Source organism: Podarcis filfolensis (assembly GCF_964270895.1).
Source record: "Podarcis filfolensis genome assembly, chromosome: 7".
In the NCBI taxonomy this organism is placed as follows: Eukaryota; Metazoa; Chordata; class Lepidosauria; order Squamata; family Lacertidae; genus Podarcis; species Podarcis filfolensis.
In genome coordinates, this window is record NC_139603.1 from 83,587,035 (window position 1) to 83,606,354 (window position 19,320).

Below are 19,320 nucleotides of genomic sequence, written 5' to 3' on the forward strand. Positions count from 1 at the left end.
CCTCCAGTCATTTGTTCAGTGTCAGCTGATGGCAGAGTGAGGGTGCTAACTTTGCATGTTCCCGCTCCCTCTCCTTAATGCAAAGTGTAATGGCTGGAGAGAGCTTTCTTAGTTGTTCTGTGGTGCATCCCCGGTGTTACTCCATTACTGCCATCCAGAAGAGCACTCTTGCTCTACAGCACAACAGAAGTGGCACAAAAAACAACAACACCCCTGTAACATTTGTGGTATAAAAAAGTTACATCAAGGACACACAATGTGGTACCCTCCATATATTGTTGAACTACAGTGGTACCTCGAGTTAAGTACTTAATTCGTTCCGGAGATCCATTCTTAACCTGAAACTGTTCTTAACCTGAAACACCACTTTAGCTAATGGGGCCTCCCGCTGCAGCCGCACTGCCAGAGCACGATTTCTGCTCTCATTCTGAAGCAACGTTCTTAACCCGAGGTACTATTTCTGGGTTAGCGGAGTCTGTAACCTGAAGCATATGTAACCTGAAGCGTCTGTAACCTGAGGTACCACTGTACAACTTCTGTCAGTCCTAGCCAGCAAGATCAATGTTCAGGGATGATGGGAGGTGTAGTCCAACATAATATGGAGGGCACCATGTTGGCTACCTCTGAGCTACAGGATTTCAGCAGGAAGTTACGGGAAATGTGCTGGTCAGAAACGAAGCAGTATGACCGCCCTGAAACTCGTGCAAGCACAAATAGTATTAAAAGTGAGATTGTGTCTAACTGCCCCAATAGCAGCATGAACACAATTCACCATAATTGAACAATAAAAAGGACAAGGAGGGGGCAGACGGTAGGCTGTGACTTTTTCAGTCCATCTGCTGTAAAGCCCTGCTTGCAAATTTCAGAAAACAAAGTACTTTTCAGCTCTGCTACTTTCTATGCAGAGAACACCTGCTGGGAATGGCCGGAGTTAATCAGCGGAAGATCTCTCCCTCTTAAGGGACGTACATCGTTCCTGCTAGCGCTACTGGTGATTATTCTGAAAATTATGCCTAAAAGAAGTGCTTTGAAATCTGTTCTACAGTTTTTACTTTCACAGCTGTACTTGCAGGGAGCTTTCAAACAGCTTGCCCCTCACTTAAAGAGACTTGTGGGGCCAAATCAGACTCAACACAGGAATGCTGAGATTTTTAGAAGCTACCAGCAGTTACAGGGAAGGCCCAGTTTGGAGTGAGGCTTTGTGCCACCAAAGGAGGAGATTTTTACCCTTTTCCCCTGTACCACTTTCCCCAGATTAAACTTTATTTTATATACCAACACCACCCAGCACACACATACAAAACAACCAACTACATACAGTGCAAATAGTTGCTGGGGATGAAGGATTTTAATTCTGGAAACATTCTAAGGAGGAACACTAAACTCTTCCACTGCTACAGCCTCAATCAGAGTTGGTTGGAGCATTGGTTGAGGTCCATGGTGTTGCAAATGATCACCTCCAATTTCCATTGAAGAAGCTTTCTAATTCTCTGGTTCAGACAGTGAGAAACTCCCAGCCCCAAGCCCGAGCAACACATTCCTTTCTATGCAAACTTCTGTAGGCCACATGGCAATGGTGGGCCAAGTCCAAGATGAAAATGGGCAGCACAAGGAATGTAAAGTTTACCTTTGTCCAATAAACCGGTTTACATACGCAGACACACAGCACTGTGTCCTGCATCCAGGGAAGCAAAAGTCATTACAGTGGTACCTCGGGTTACAGACGCTTCAGGTTACAGACGCTTCAGGTTACAGACTCCTCTAACCCAGAAATAGTACCTCGGGTTAAGAACTTTACCTCAGGATGAGAACAGAAATCGCATGGCAGTGGCGTGGTGGCAGCGGGAGGCCCCCTTAGCTAAAGTGGTACCTCAGGTTAAGAACAGTTTCAGGTTAAGAACGGACCTCCAGAACGAATGAAGTTCTTAACCTGAGGTACCACTGTATCAGAGTTGAAAGACACATTCTAGCCATGCAAGAACCCTCAAGAAAGATGCAAAACAAGTCCAATGGGTGTGTGATCTGGGGAGAAATGGTATGTCTAGGGAGGAGAAATGCCCTGAGGAGAATTCTGAAATAGAGAGGTCCTTGGCCCTGAGGTCCTCCACCCCTGCTGTCAAGGGCAGTCTCCAGCCAAGGAAGGCGCAAAGCAGATAGTTAACTTTTTATTATTCTACAGCTCCAAATAACCATGCACACCAGTCTAGCATCTAGGCAGCTAGGATCTGGGCTCTATGCAGCACTTGCTGCAAATGGCGGGCCACACGCTCACTCATCAGTGACCTTTCAGACCCTGACAGTCCCTGACACCTGACTTAGTTCATCATGTCTAGTGAACTTAGCTTCATTCATCTCAAATGCCGTATTACACAGGAAGAAATGACCCTGAAATATGCTGCATTTGGCATAGCTGTTCCTTGAGCAAACATTGTTCTTTCTCAACAGCTACATAAATGAATGCAACATTTAATTACTCCCTTGGAAATACCACTTGGAAAATTGAAGGAGATAGTTCCTCTAGATTTTCTGTAAAGCTTACAAAGCTAATAATTAATTATTAAATGGCAATGTTGTATTTATGAAAAATCCTCTCTCCCTCCGTATCTCCAAATGGTTTACATATGCAGCAGCTAGTCTTTAATCACTTCAAAAGGAACCTAGTAGGCTCATTTAACCAATTTCTTTCTAAATTCTCTCTAGTGGTTACCGGGTTTTGAAAACCGTGCCCTCATAAACTTGGTTGGCGCCAACAAGCTCACCCATGAAATCTGGAGCCCACCACTCCACAAACAGATTGCAATTGCATACAGTCTCACATAGAGGCAGAAGCTGGTGGAAGAGTTAGACGAAAGGTGGTGAGCCCATGGCCCATGAAGCCACATGATTTGGCCCATGAATTCACTTCTAGCAGCCTGCCAAAGTCAGGCACCTGTTCTTACCTTGGAAAAGTGGCTCTTTTCTCTCTGGTGCAACACCATTGCAAGAAGGTCTTAGATGTTCAGGAAACATCTGCATGTGAAACAGATGCGCTACCTCTGCACTTTGCTGAAACAATTTTGGAGCCCACCTAAATGATAGCAAGGAGGAAGCTGATCATATCTCCACACCATGGGACCTCTACCAAAAGGACCCTGTTCACACCCACCAGACTAACCTTTCTCCTTAGAGGACATACGAAGGCAACAGGAGTTGCTAATGTGGAGCTGTCCACTGTTGAGACTACAATTCCCATATTCCCAAACCATTGGCCATGCTCCTTTGGGCTGATGGGAGTTGGTGTTCAACTGTGCCTGGAAACAGCCATGCTGGCTCTCCCTGGAGTGCAGCCTCTGTCACTGATTTCAAATCTATGGAAGGTTTGCATGGGCGCAGATGTATTCCGTGCTTCACGAAACCTATTTCCAAGCCTTTAATGGCTTTAAAGGTCATGACTCACACCTTAAATTGTTTAGCTTATTTGACTAAATTGTGCTACATAACCTACAAGACATCCCACTTGTATACCCATTGCTATAAATGCCAACCCCTTCCTGTCTTGCACATTATTTGTCGTAGCAAGTGCTAAATAATGCAGCTCCTAGTTTAAGGGAAAATGGAGTGCTGTTGGTTGCTCACATTAATAACATAGCTACCAAATTGAACACTGAAATTTATTTAAGCTGATATTACAAAAAAAAGCCCTGCTTTTCCTTCTCTCTCAATCTACGTTGTTAAATTTCCAGAAGCAAAGCTGGCTCCAGGATGTTTTTACTTAAGTTTTCTAGGTTTTCATAGATTGATGTTATTGCATTTTATTTGTGGAAAGCCTATGTGTTATATTTTATGAAAGAGCGGATTGTAAATGTTCAAATAGAAATGATAAATAAATAAAAGAGGCTTCCATTCATCAGCCTCAGTCTCAAGGATTTGAGAATACCTTTTGGTTATGAGGCAGCCCAGGATAGCATCTGTACCTCTCCCCATCTCCCCCAGCATTCTTCAGCCTCCCCAGCTGCCCAAACTTCTGAAAGGGCCCCAAGGCCTTTTACATTCCCATCATTATGGCAAACTGCATATTACTTTATACACTGTGGCCATTACTACTGAATATATTACATAGGAGCAGTAGTGTAGCAGGGGTTACCAGTGCCTGGAGCCATGGCGAGGGAAACAAAGGGAGCACACATGCACATTCAACTGCCTAATGGCATCCACGTCACCCAGCAGATTGGAGCCGCAGAGATAAGAAAAGAAGATACGTTCTACTTTGAGTAGAGGTCACTTCCTGGTTCACATGGAGAAGCCGTTTTCAACAGAGCCCAGCGACAGAAGCACACAGCTGTATTGAGGTAGCACCAGGTGTTGAAATTTTGCATCCCTAACAATTTTGCACTCAGGGCAACCACCCCTATGCCCCTCCATGCTACACCACTGCATATGAAGAGCTGATGGCAGCACCCACACTCTGAAGCACCATGGTATTAATACTGGACAGTCCCCTTCACTGCACTGTCCCTGCAAAAAACATTTTAGTTTCAGGTAAGCCAACCCAGGCATGTAATTTTCTTATGCATATTTGTTTTTGCATTGTTGATTTTACTATATTTTGACCATTTTACTGAACTGACCATTTTAAAAGAAGTTTGTTAATGTTATCAGCATTTCAATATTTTATACTGTTTGATTTAAGCTGCTTATAGATAAAGGTAAAGGGACCCCTGACCATTAGGTCCAGTCATGACCGATTCTGGGGTTGCGGCGCTCATCTCGCTTTACTGGCCGAGGGAGCTGACGTACAGCTTCCGGGTCATGTGGCCAGCATGACTAAGCCGCTTCTGGCGAACCAGAGCAGTGCACGGAAACGCTGTTTACCTTGCTGCTGGAGCAGTACCTATTTATCTACTTGAACTTCGACGTGCTTTTGAACTGCTAGGTTGGCAGGAGCTGGGACCGAGCAACGGGAGCTCACCCTGTCTAGGGGATTCGAACTGCCGACCTTCTGATCGGCAAGTCCTAGGTTCTGTGGTTTAACCCACAGCGCCACCCGCGTTATACCTGCTTATACATGTTGTTAATTAATAAATATGTTATCGCCATGATTTTTAGATTTGTTTTGAGAAATGTAATAGAGATATAAAGACATTAAGAGAAAACCGAGCCCTCTTACTTATCAATCGTATCAACAGAGGAATAAGGCCCCCTGAGTTTGTCTGCATTTCACATGAAAACAAAAACACAAACAGTCCTTGGAGCAGATCTTCCCCCCTTTCCTAAATCTCACAATACTGGCCTGCTTTACAAAGAGTAAAGTATTCCAACCCTCCCTAAGTCAAAAATCAATAGAGAGCTCACCAATGTAACACTCTTTAAAAGTGCAATTATCACCAGAATTGCCACCACGTTGCAAGACTCACACATCTCGTAACACAATTACACTCCACTTTAGGTTAAGTTGATCTACTCTGTTGTTGATATACTATAGAGGGGGGAAAACCAACAACATGCAAACTTCTATAGAGCCGTAAGGATTGGCATCAGGATGTAATGGATGAGAATTCTAAACAAGTCAATGCTTTGAAAACAACACAAAATGAGATGGATGGATAAACACATTTCTTCTCACCACCCATGGCCTAAAATCCACTTGGGAAGGGTCATAGCTCAGTGGTAGAACATTTGCTTGGTATGCAGGATAATAATAATAATAATAATAATAATAATAATAATAATAATAATAATAATTTATTTATACCCCGCCACTCTGGGCAGCTCCCAATAGAATTAATGAAATAATAATAATAATAATAAAGTGATAAAACATCAGATGGGAGGGCGTTCCATAGGGCGGGTACCACTACCGAGAAGGCCCTCTGCCTGGTTCTCTGTAGCCTCACTTCTCACAGGGAGGGAACTGCCAGAAGGTCCTTGAAGCTTGACTTCAGTGTCTGGGCTGAACAATGGGGGTGGAGACATTCCAGGTTCCAGCTTCAATCACCAGCATCTTAGGTAGAGCAGGAAGAGACCCCAGTCTGAAATTCTGGAGAGTGACTCCCTTTGAGTGCAAATAATACTGAACTGGATGGGCAAATAGTCTGACTTATATAAGGCAGCTTCCTCTCTCTCTCTCTCTCTCTCTCTCTCTCTCTCTCTCTCTCTCTCTGTGTGTGTGTGTGTGTGTGTGTGTAATCATCTGCACCTAAAAAAACCCAACCATTTCCATTCAGGCCTTTAATGTAATTGCAGGTAGTCCTTATTTACATACCAATGAATGACTGCTGGTTAATAGTTATGCTACACACTGGTTCAAGCTCTGCCTGCTTTTCTGCTGCTTGGATCGGGAGACAGCCCAGCGTTTCAGATGGGTCCTCCCTGGTAACTTATTGCCAATTGTTTGCTCTTGAGCATTGCAGACGGCAATAAAAAAATAAACAACGCACAGCCTGTGCGCATCAGAAAAGCCGTCGCCTTTTGATCAGCCATGGATGAAATAAGATAGGATAGGTGCCCAGGGCAAAGTAACTACCAAGTGGCTAATCATGTAGTAATTGGTTCATAAGAATGCAAGAGGAGCTCTGCTGAGTCAAACTAAACAGCCCACCCAGCCAGGCAGCTTGCCTAGTGCAGTGAAGAAACTTATGCCTCCCCAGAAACCCATAAGCAATAGCTTTCTCCCTCCTGGTCCACCCACATAATGATACTATGTGATATTGTACCTCTGATCCTGGAAGTAGCATATTTTAGGGTTGTGCAGGGCAATTTATCCTATGCCACCCTGGGTGGAAGGAACACAACCACCTCGTTCTGGATGTGTCTCTGAAACAATTCAGAGAGAGGGCCTTTTTATTATTACTAAGGGTTGAGAGTCCCATGGACTGCAAGAAGATCAAACCTATCCATTCTGAAGGAAATCAGTCCTGAGTGCTCACTGGAAGGACAGATCCTGAAGCTGAGGCTCCAATATTTTGGCCACCTCATGAGAAGAGAAGACTTCCTGGGAAAGACCCTGATGCTGGGGAAGATGGAGGGCACAAGGAGAAGGGGACGACAGAGGACGGTGTTGGACAGTGTTCTCGAAGATACAAACATGAGTTTGACCAAACTGCGGGAGGCAGTGGAAGACAGGAGTGCCTGGCGTGCTCTGGTCCATAGGGACATGAAGAGTCACACACGACTAAACGACTAAACAACAAAACCCTTTAAAAACCTGTTAAAAAGATCAGGAGGTAAATGGCACCCCGCAGTATCACATTCTCCTGCTTTGCAGTGCCACTGCTAGTCCTTCCCAGCAACTTACTTTATATGTAGGGATTAGCCGCCAGCACCGTGCACGGTAAGATAAGTAGTGACCAGCCCCACGCAGGATTGGACAGCTGTTTTAGTAGGAGGATTCAATCCTGTGTATTGTTGCTTCAGAAGCAGGAAAGCTGCTTGAGAAGTAGCACCTGAAACCCACAGGTTGCTTCCACCCGATGCTTCCACTCAACAGTTGTTGGTCCTATAGACATCAGGCAGGAAGAAGCCACTGGGCCTACCTGGTTCCAGGTAGACGCAGTCGCCAGTCAGGTAGCTCTTGGCCTTCTTTTCATCCTGCCTGCCTCTCCTTCCAGCATGGTGTCCTGCCTCGTGACAGCTACGGACCACTCTGGGCCAACCCAACCCAACTCGCAGTGATCCATGGCTGCGTGTTCCCAACTCATTCAAGGCCCTCTGAATATGCCAGAAATGGCTTGGACCTTGGCTTTACCCACCATGACTGTACACAATCCCTCTTTAGAGTCCATACGGTGACAACAAATTCCACAAATTTTGCTTTGGGGGAAGGAGACAGATTTTATTTCCTCAGTCCTAAATTCACTTCCATTCAAATTCATTGGATGAGTCAAATTTCTAGTGGTACTAGAGGGTGGGGTGGGGGCCACTATTTCACTGCACTTTCCACATGTTAAACAAATGAAACAAATAAATAATTTTATAAATCTGGATCAGATTCTTTTTTTAGGGGGTAAACAAATACTACTTACCTAGAAATAACTGCCACTGTCTTGAAACTGAACGACTGGTTCATGCAAGCAATGTGTGTTGCAATGATTAACCAAGAGGTTCACTGGTGGCTAAATGAGCTTCAGTATGATGAACCATCAATCTCAACCAGGGGTAGCCATAATAGATCCCTGTAATTATTGCAGTCTCCAATTAGGGATGGGCAAATCTGTCTATTTTGGTTTCTCTCATAAGTCTTAAGGTCAGTCTGCCACATTTCTGCATTACTTTGAAAATCCTCACGGAAATTTGCCATTTTAGTGTGCATTTATTCTCAGGCAAACATTTCTGCAAGCATTTTATCATGCATTTTATTCTCATAAAATGTGCATTTCTAATTTACTTTCCCTCTAATAAATGCATTTTTATGTGCAGGGGTTGGGGGCAGCTTGGAGAACTGCATTGCAAAATTCAGAGAAGTGTGGATTTGGAAGGCTAGCTGTGCATTGTTTCAGGAAGAGCAAGTGATGGAGGTAAACCAAATTTCTCCTCCATCCCATACCCCAGTTCCCATCAGCCCCAGCCAGCATGGCCAATTGTCTGTGATGATTTGGTTGTAGCCCATAACATCTGGAAGGAACCCCAGTGGCTACCCCTGCCCTTATAAACCAAGCCACACAGAGCTAAGAAAATGAGTCTCGGCTAAGCAGCTCATACAAAAGCTCCCAGGTTGAAGTGAGATTCGGCTGAATGCCTGATCCACTTCTGTGCATGACATGCGGAAAGCGTCCTCTTGTCCTTTGCTTCATCCACGGTGTGGAGAAGTGGAGAGGGAGCTTTCATCCCTCTTTCATTATCCTAGAGCTTAAGGGTCATCCAGTTAAGCTTAATAGTGGGAAATTCAGGAGAGATAAAAGGAGATACTTCTTCACTCAACACATTGTTAAACTATGGATTTCTCTAGTGATGGCCACTGAATTGGGTGGCTTTAAAAGAAGAATAGACAAAATCAATGGCTACATGCCATGATGACTATGCTGAACCTCAAGTGCTGGAGTCAGTGTGCCTCTGAATCTTCTTCTTTGGCGATAACTCGTAGCCGAGTAAGATTGTCTTCCATAAACACGGTTTTAACAATGAGCCCGTAAATAACTGTGGAGACCAATTCTGGATCCACACATCCTTCCACATCTCCAACTCCTCAAAAGATTCCATCAACGGTGTCTCCTCTGAATATGAGCTGTTGAGAATTGCAAGTGAGGAGACTGATGTTCTGCTAAGGTCCTGACTGTGGATAAAGGTATCTGGCTGGCCCTTGTGAAATCACGATGTTGGACAAGATGGGCATTTGACCAGATCCAGCTACAAAACACTTATTATGTTCTGTGGCACAATATGGCTCATCATTTATGTCTCCAGTGATGCAACTGGCACATGGTCTAATCCATGGGTAGGCAAACTAAGGCCCGGGGGCCGGATCCGGCCCAATTGCCTTCTCAATCTGGCCCACGGACGGTCCAGGAATCAGCATGTTTTTACATGAGTAGAATGTGTCCTTTTATTTAAAATGCATCTCTGGGTTATTTGTGGGGCATAGAAATTCACCCCCCCCCCCGAAAAAATATAGTCCAGCCCCCCACAAGGTCTGAGGGACAGTGAACCGGCCCCCTGCTGAAAACGTTTGCTGACCACTGGTCTAATCGTACACATTCAGAGCCATGCTGCTTGATCAACAGGGTCACTTGCAGGACTATGCAACACTTGGAAGGTTGTAGAGGGGCTGAGAATTATGGGTTCAAATGTCAGTGTCTCCACCACACTTTTTTTTAAAAAAAGGAGATACATAATGTTCACATAACATAAGCATGGCAGGAGCATCTTTCTCCTGTCTTTCTCCTACATGTCCTAATTTTGTCCATGAATGGAGAGCTTTTGATTATGTCTCCCTGTCTATATGGTCAGAAAATGGCGCAACCCAACAACGGATACATCATTTGGGGCTAAGGATTGCTCATTTCTGCTGTTTGCCAACACAGCGTAAATAGGGCTGTGGCATCAAAAGCTCCTCAAAAAGACTGCTAATTAAATGGAGATTCCAACTATAAAATTACTTTGTTCCCTTACAGTGACATAGGAGGGCAACTTCAGCGACATCAGAAACACAGCTATAGTAGCGACTGTCAAGCATGAAATGAGACTAATACATTAAATACATAAAATTACAATATTTGCTCAGACAACAAGCTGTCTGATAAGTGGCAGATGGAGAAAAGGTGGTAAAACTAATGGAGGAATCAGCTGTAGTCTAATAACGAAGAACCCCAGCTAGCTGGTTTTGTTCCTTGAGTGCAGCATAGCCTTGCCAGTTCTATTTATATAGAGATGAAAAAGCACAACATCAACAACCTGCTTTAAAATGGCATATTTCACTGATGGCATGAACCTGGTCTAGCTATAAATATATAAGCACGCAAACATTCTAGACATAAAGATTTATATATCCCTGAGGTTTTGACATCATTTTAAAGGGAGTTTTCGCAGCCCCCTCGTAATCTAGAGACTCTATCTCCACGGTGCTGCTGCATGCTTTTAGTCAACAGCAAAGTGATGATTTGGAATAATATTTAGGGAGCCCAAAGTAATCTGTAGGCCGCTGGTGGCCTTTCATTGTTAGCTTAGGCTGATGAAATGCTCGCAGGCCTCCATCCATCATCGCACAGCCACGTGCACCCTCTTTATTACGTGGTACGGCTCTCTTGGCAATGTGCAGAAAGAAAGTGGATTAAAAAAAATACTGCCTTTGATTTATGGTGGTCAGGAATGAGCTGTTCTCATGGCGTTTCTCCATCGCTTTGGATATATTTCATTGGGGAAAGAGAAGGGAGGCTTACCAAAACAATAATAAAAATAAATGTCTTTTAGTCTTCAAGTTGGCGGGGGGGAAGTAACCCACCACAGGCTGAAAGTGGATTGCACAAGCTCATTGCAGCCATTGCGAGATGTTTCCAAAGGGGCAATAATGCAGTATCTCCTATGACTCTAATACAGGAGGGAATGGGGGAAACTGCCTCAATGTTTTGGGGGATAGGATAGCCATGCTGCTGAACCATTGTTGTTGTTGTTGTTGATTACCCTACTTTACCCCAAGGTCCCTGGGCGGGTTAAGGTAAAGGTAAAGGGACCCCTGACCATTAGGTCCAGTCGTGGCCGACTCTGGGGTTGCGGCGCTCATCTCGCTTTACTGGCCGAGGGAGCCGGCGTACAGTTCCGGGTCATGTGGCCAGCATGACTAAGCCACTTCTGGCGAACCAGAGCAGTGCATGGAAACACTGTTTACCTTCCCGCCGGAGTAGTACCTATTTATCTACTTGCACTTTGACATGCTTTCGAACTGCTAGGTTGACAGGAGCAGGGACCAAGCAACGGGAACTCACCCTGTCACGGGGATTCGAACAGCTGGCCATGAAACACAGGGGGGAGGACCTTCAGACTTGCTTGAAAGCTTCCCAGGGCCCTCTCTAAATGCTTCCTGCCAACAAACACGCTGTCTGGAACCTTATTGCCTTAATGCCCTGATTGTGGATGTCTCATAAGCATCCAGTTGGTGAACTAGATGAAGCAGGGATTTTCTTAAGTTCATTGTAATGTAATATGTAATGTGTCATAGTGAAGACAGCCTTTATGGACAAATATGAACATACAACCATTTTGCTAGACTGGACCAAGATACATCTAACTCAGCAAGTAGCCAGAAGACAGTTTAAAAGCTTCAACATCCAGAAGATATGATAGTAATAAAATAATTAAATTAAATTAAAAAGCCAAATACTGGTAATTAACTCTATCACCCACTGTAAGTCTTGATGAAATTTGCACTGATGTTCCACCACAAGCACACACACACACACACACACACAGAGAGAGAGAGAGAGAGAGAGAGAGAGAGAGAGAGAGAGAGAAGGGCAGGAAGGGAGAAACCATGAATTCTTCTCCAGCTTAGATTTTCCTCTGAGACAGAGAATTTGGAGGGGACTTTGAGAAGCTTGCTTTTCCTCTAGGCCTGGCTTTTATAAACCCTCTAAGTTCATATCCATGCCTGGCTCAGAAGGACTTCATGAGCATCTCTGCTGCTTGACAACTGGCATTCAGCAGTATCAATAATGTTAAAATGAAGATTAAGCGGGAAGCTTAACATTTACATGTGAAACTTTAAAGTTATTCTTAAAGGACACCGTCTGCTTGTGACTGTTCACAATCTGCTGTTCTCCTGAACATCCCCAGTTATAATGAACGGTTACTTGAACATGGGCACTGTTGCAGCCTTGTACATATGTCATTCATTTCATTTTAGCAGGCCATGAGCAAGAAAACATATTTATAGGAACATAATAAGCTGCCTGGGACGCGGGTGGCGCTGTGGGTTAAACCACAGAGCCTAGGACATGCTGATCAGAAGGTTGGCGGTTTGAATCCCGGCAACGGGGTGAGCTCCTGTTGCTCGGTCCCTGCTCCTGCCAACCTAGCAGTTTGAAAGCACGTCAAAGTGCAAGTAAATAAATAGGAACCGCTCCAGCGGGAAGGTAAATGGTGTTTCCGTGCGCTGCTCTGGTTCACCAGAAGCAGCTTAGTCATGCTGGCCACATGACCCAGAAGCTGTACGCCAGCTCCCTCAGCCAATAAAGCGAGATGAGTGCCGCAACCCCAGAGTCGGCCACGACTGGACCTAATGGTCAGGGGTCCCTTTACCTTTTAATAACTGCCTTGTACCAAGTCAAACCATTGGTCCTCAATACTGTCAATATTGTCGGCCAGTGGATCTCCAAGATTTCAGGCTCTCCTGGCCTTCTCCAGAGACACATGGGATCAAACCCGGGAGCTTCTACATAAAAAGCGTGTGCTCTAACCACTAAGCCACAACTCTGCCCCTGAGGGGCAATTTCCAAATAAATAAGTCCAACAAATTCAGGTTGACTCGTGATTCCCACTCCATTGCTTTTAATGAGAAATACTCAAAACTGCCTTTTACTGAATTGTGTTGGACTTCAGGCACACATACAACTATGTACAGTATATAAAGGGCCAACATACCAAAATTTTGGAAAATCCCAAAGTAAAAAAGATAAAGACTGCAGTAGTAACTCAGGTTTTGCATTTGTTGTTTCTATAAGCCAGAGAAAACAAACACATTACTTCCCCAAATCATAGTTAAAGCAGCTCACAAGAACAGTAAACAAATCATAAATATATACGTACACCAGAAACAATCCTAAATTTACTGAACACACAATATAGCAGTTATCAGGTATTAGCATGCTAACAGACATTGCAATATTATAATGTATGGAAAGCATTCCTCGCATAAATGACCAGTTACACAAAAATATCTACATTTAGTTAATGAACCTTTCACAAACTAAGTCAAATTACTAAGATAGCAGCAACAGCAGCAGAAAATATATCAGTATTGAAATGTTACTATTTAAAGTGATTTGAGGTTTTTTAACAATAAATTTTAAAATAATTTCAATAATTTGAATTTTAAAATAAATTCAAAGACAATCTACAATGGCCAGATGTAAGTGAGGATTGCACCTCTGCAACTCTAATAATTGTAAAGAGGGAATTTCAGCAGGTATTTCTGGTCATAAAGGTAAAGGTAAAGGGACCCCTGACCATTAGGTCCAGTCGTGGCTGACTCTGGGGTTGCGACGCTCATCTCGCTTTACTGGCCGAGGGAGCTGGTGTACAGCTTCTGGGTCATGTGGCCAGCATGACTAAGCCGCTTCTGGCGAACCAGAGCAGCGCACGGAAACACCATTTACCTTCCTGCTGGAGCAGTACCTATTTATCTACTTGCACTTTGACGTGCTTTCGAGCTGCTAGGTTGGCAGGAGCAGGGACCAAGCAACGGGAGCTCACCCTGTTGCGGGGATTCGAACAGCCGACCTTCTGATCGGCAAGACCTCCCAAAGCATTGGAGAAGAGCCATAGCTCAGTGCTGGAGCATTTGCTTTACATGCAGAAGGTCCCAGGTTCAATCCCAGTATCTCTAGGTAAGGTTGGGATAGATCCTGGTCTGAAATCCCAGAAAGCTCATGCCAGTCAGTGTAGACAATAGTGAGGTAGATGGACCAATAGTCTCTCCCAGTGCAAGACAGCTTCCTGTGCTCCTATATCTCCCTGCAACAAGGGAGCAGAAAATGCAGGTGCATTCATTTCTAACATAAGAGGAACAGATGCCATGTTCACATTTTCAGTACACTCAAGGGGAAAAAAACGGTAAAGGACTCCCCTGGACAGTTAAGTCCAGTCAAAGGTGACTATGTGGTTGCGGCACTCATCTTGCTTTCAGGCCAAGGGAGCTGGCGTTTGTCCACAGACAGCTTTCTGGGTCATGTGGCCAGCATGACTAACCTGCTTCTGGCACAACAGAACACCGCGATGGAAAACAGAGCACAAGGAAACGCCGTTTACTTTCCCGCCATAGTGGTACCTATTTATCTACTTGCACTGGTGTGCTTTCTAACTGCTAGGTAGGCAGGAGCTGGGACATAGCAACAGGAGCTCACCCCATTGTGCGGATTCGAACCACCAACTTTCTGATCGGCAAGCCCAAGAGGCTCAGTGGTTTAGACCACAGGGCCACCCGCATCCATTGCAAACCTACGCTAAAGATGTTCACCAGTGCTAAGGAACAACAACCAGGCAACCCCATCTTTCACTTGGGACTCTCTATAGAACATTGCAGTGTTTTGCTCAAAAATACACACATCTCTCTGTTCTCTAGTTCTTCTCCAGATTCCAATAGTTATTTGGCCTGAGCAGACCCATTAGAATTCATTTCAAATTCAGGTTTCTGGAGAGGAGAGGAAGGAATCAAGAAATGTACAAAACTTCATTGTTTGAGTGTTCTCCTTTTTCTTAATCTTGCTAGAATTCTTTTTGCCTTCAGATGCTGAGTGATGGTTTGCTCTATCTATTTTGCCTCAGAACTTGATTTTGGTTAAATATTATTATCGATTTTATTTTATACAGATTACTGTATATATTGCTTGATTATAAAAAGCACCACAGCAACCTTCAAGCAGTTTACAAAATGAATAAAGCAATAGAATTACCAGTGAAATTAACAACAACTGTTAAAAGCAACTGATGGTGAGTTGAAGGGGCGATCAAATCAAATAAAAAAATCTGCATTGTGGTCTTTAGTATGTGTCTCTGGATATAGGAATCGAATCCAAATTTCTTCAATGGCATTGAGTAAATCACAGTTACTTAGCCTTGCTTCCCCATGTGCAAATGAGGATTCATGGTGACTTAACTCAGAGGTTTGTTCAAGACAGGCGAAACACAAATGATCAAGCACACTGTCAAATGAAAACTGCTGTTGGAATGATTGCTGTAACTGAATAACATTCTCAGTCATGCAACGAAACTGAATTCAACCCAGGAAGCAAATCAAAGGAAACACAGGAACTGTAGCTCAACTGGTTGGTGAGTCATAGCAACAGAGGCACAAAACAGTTTCAAGGTGGGAAAAGATGCACACAGTAAATTTATTGATATGACACAATCTCATGTGGATGGCTTAAGGACATCTACAACATTGAGACAATCTAATGTTTGCTTACTGCCATTTGCACTGGATAACAACATCACCATGAGTCTACATAGCAAGACACGGTATATCTGGAACACGATCCTATGCACGTCTACTCAGAAATAAGTCCCACAGTGTTGAGTGGGACTCACTTCCAGGTCAATGCGTACAGGACTACAACCTTAGAATTGTAGGGTTCAAAGAAGGAGTCAAAAGGTCCCTAAGAAGTATCTAAGAAGAAGACTCAGTGCCTTAGCCAAAAACATTGCTCAGTGCAGGACTCTCCGCCCATCACATCAGACTCGGTGTGCCCAGTGCTCAGTGGCAGAATGCATGCTTTGCATGCAGAACATCGCAAGTTCGGTCCTTGTTATCTCTTGTCAAAGAACCCCAGGTAGGAAGGCTGGAAAATACCTGGACACCAGACATTGGGGAAATGCTCTTAATCTGCCTGTTGTGCCAAGAGTATCCAATATTCCGACCCAGTGTACAGAATGTGTTTCATATTAAACAGTACAAACCCAAGCTGTAAATAACAGGAAGCTTATGAACTCATCATCCCTAATTACACTCACTCTCTCTCTCACACACACACACACACTTTTTCCACTATATAATTCAAGCTTTTGAGAAAGACTTTACTAATCACACACACACACCTCGCTGTCTTAAAAAATCTCAGCAGAATATTTTTCAGAGCAATTTAATAAACAGATTGGACACAGACCTGTATGGGTTTTCTTTCTTTTTTTCTGAAAAAGAATGAACGATTGCTATGCCAGCCAAGCTGCTGTCCACTTTTTATTCTGAAGCGCTCAGCAAGAACCCTTTTTCCCTTTGGATCCAACACATTGCGTCTCTTGATTATGTTCCCCCATCAACAACAATCAAATCCAGTCTTTCTCTCCCCCTTCCCCTCCCCCACTCTGAATATATTTGTTGTTTTTAAGATTAAAGTGATGACGGTAAGAGGAGGAGGGGGGAATCTCTTTTTTAAAGCAGGCATTGGTTTGTGGGGGGGTGGGGAGAGGGATAATTTGGATACGTTCAAAATGGTTAGTAAATCAGAAAGACGTGGAAACGCAATTGAGACGATCAAGGGCAGAGAGTTGGCAGAAACAGGGAGTTGGGGGGAAATGTCCCTTACCTAGGTCTTCTCCGGCTCCTCTGCAGTGCACTGTCCTCAACTCTCTTTCCCTCCCTTCTTTTCTATCTGTCCATCTTCCAGAAAATGACAGAGTAGCGGTTGCTGCAGCTCATCACTGGTCCTGGTGCCTGAGCAGGTCTCTCAAGCCAGCTGGTTGAATTGCAGTCAGTGTGCTACCAGGCACTGGCTTCTGCCCAGGCTGCTGCTGCTGTTCCTGGTACTGATGATGTTACGGAGGAGGAGGAGTATGAGTGGAGAGGGGGAGGAGGATGCCGCAGATGGTACTGATGCTGTTGCTATGGCGATGGAACTCAGCAGCACTACACAGTGCAACAGCTGCTAGAACTCCTGGTTCTTTCACAGGCAGGACCCAAGACTGGCTTGTAGCACAAGCTGCAAGGTAATGAGAAGGCATATTCTTCATTTTGACAAACACTCATCCACAACTTGATGACATGTAGCCGTTACTGGCCAGTGTCTGAGCTGCTGTTAGGATCTTATATCTCAGCAAGATGCTGGAAACGAAACAAAAGGGGCAAAGAAACGTGGCAACAGCAAGAAAATTACAGTTTGGAACAGAAAGAGCCTCAGGGGAAAAGGTCTTGAAGGAACAAACCCAAGTTATAGCTCACTCTTGTCCATAGAGCAGAACACCCAGGACAAGAGCAGAGATCATTCTGCAGAGTATTTTATATGGGTCATGCTCAGCTGAGGCCAAAAACCGACAGAAAGCCATGGTGAAGAGAAAAGCCAGTATGGGGTAAGGTGTTGGGCTAGGACCTGGGAAACCATGGTTCAGATCCCTACTTAGCCATGAATCTCTTGGCTCTCACCCTCACCCACCTCACAGGGTTGTTGTGAGGTTAAAGTGGGAAGAGAACCTTGAGCTCCTTGGAGGCAAAGGGGTGTATGAAATAATTAGAAGGAGGAGGAGAGAACACATGAGGAGAGAACATCAGTAACCTGTATAGTGCTTGTTTCTTCCCCCATCACCTTCAGTTCTAGCTAAGAGCAGTTGGATGATGCAGGAGATCTAAGTCTAGGCATGGCACAGAGTGAAGAGCTCAGAATGTTTCTCATGCTACCATGGGACCTAAACACCACTTCATGGCTGCTTTTAACTGAAGAAAAATTGTCTTCAAATGTTATCAGTCAGGGATGGAGAACCTGTGGACCTCCAGATGATCTTCGGAGTCCAACTCCCATCATAGAATCATAGCATTGTAGACTTGGAAGGGGCCTTAAGGTCTTCTGGTCCAGCCCCCTGCAATGAACAATCACAACTAAAGCAGCTCTGGCAGATGACCATCCAACCTCTGCTTAAAAGCATCCAATGAAGGAGCGCCTACCACCTTTGGAATGAGTCTGTTCCATTCACAAACACCTCTTACTGTCATGCAGGTCTTCCTAGTGTTTTTTTAGAATCTCCTTTCTTGTTGAATCCATTGGTTGAAGTCCTGTCCTCTGGAACAGCAGAAAACAAGTTTGTTCCATCTTCCATGTGACAGCCCATTACATATTTGAAGATTCCTGTCATAACACCTCTCAGTCTTCTCTTCTCCACACTAAACATACCTAAATCCTTCAACCATTCCTCATAAGGCTTGGTTTCCAGGCCTTACATCATCTTGGTTGCCCTCCTCTGCAACACACTCCAGCTTGTCCATATGTTTCCTAAATCGTGATGCCCAAAGCTGGCCCCAGTATTCTAGGTGTGGCCTGACCAATGTATTGTTAACCAGCATGGCCAATGCTCAGGGATGATGGGAGTTGTGGTGATCAACATCTGGAGGGACAGAGGTTCCAAATCCCTGCTATAAATTGTGCAGGGAGGATGAGTACAGCAGACTTCCTGTTGCAGACATTCAGCCCCAGACAGGAGGGCTATGGTAGTGGCAACAGAGACGTGGTGAAGTAGGTGGAGACCAGGAGCTGGTAATCATAAGGTGTGAAGAATTAGTAACTCAACCTTATTGTTTAAGTAAAAGCACTTAAAGAGCTATGGGGCCCAGGTGAGTGGGTGGTGTCAGATGCTGTTGTGGTTGCTCGAGAGTAACCAGGCAGGATTCTGAACTGTCTTTTACAGGCTTTATTTTGGTGCAAACTATTTACAGTGAAGGTCCGTATAGTAAAAGCTATGGTTTTCCCAGTAGTGATGTATGGAAGTGAAAGCTGGACCATAAAGAAGGCTGATCGCCAAAGAATTGATGCTTTTGAATTATGGTGCTGGAGGAGACTCTTGAGAGTCCCATGGACTGCAAGAAGATCAAACCTATCCATTCTTAAGGAAATCAGCCCTGAGTGCTCACTGGAAGGACAGATAGTGAAGCTGAGACACCAATCCTTGGCCACCTCATGAGAAGAGAAGACTCCTTGATGTTGGGAAAGATGGAGGGCACAAGGAGAAGGGGACGACAGAGGACGAAATGGTTGGATGGTGTTCTCGAAGCTACCAGCATGAGTTTGACCAAACTGTGGGAGGCAGTGGAAGACAGAAGTGCCTGGCGTGCTCTGGTCCATGGGGTCACGAAGAGACGGACACGACTAAACGACTAAACGACAACAACATTTACAGTGAAGAGCTTCACATGTTCATGTCTGGCTCAATTGCTAA

The 19,320-nt window shown here is 44.5% G+C and overlaps 1 protein-coding gene across 1 annotated transcript in view; it reads right to left on the reverse strand.

Moving 5' to 3' along the window:
* FAM135B (family with sequence similarity 135 member B) overlaps positions 1–16,749 on the reverse strand; it is a 143,020-nt gene extending 126,271 nt beyond the window's left edge. Inside the window, exon 1 of the mRNA XM_083621833.1 lies at positions 16,707–16,749. The gene's annotated coding sequence lies outside the window, so the exon portion shown is untranslated. The remainder of the gene's footprint in view (positions 1–16,706) is intronic.
* Positions 16,750–19,320: the final 2,571 nt, after the last annotated feature.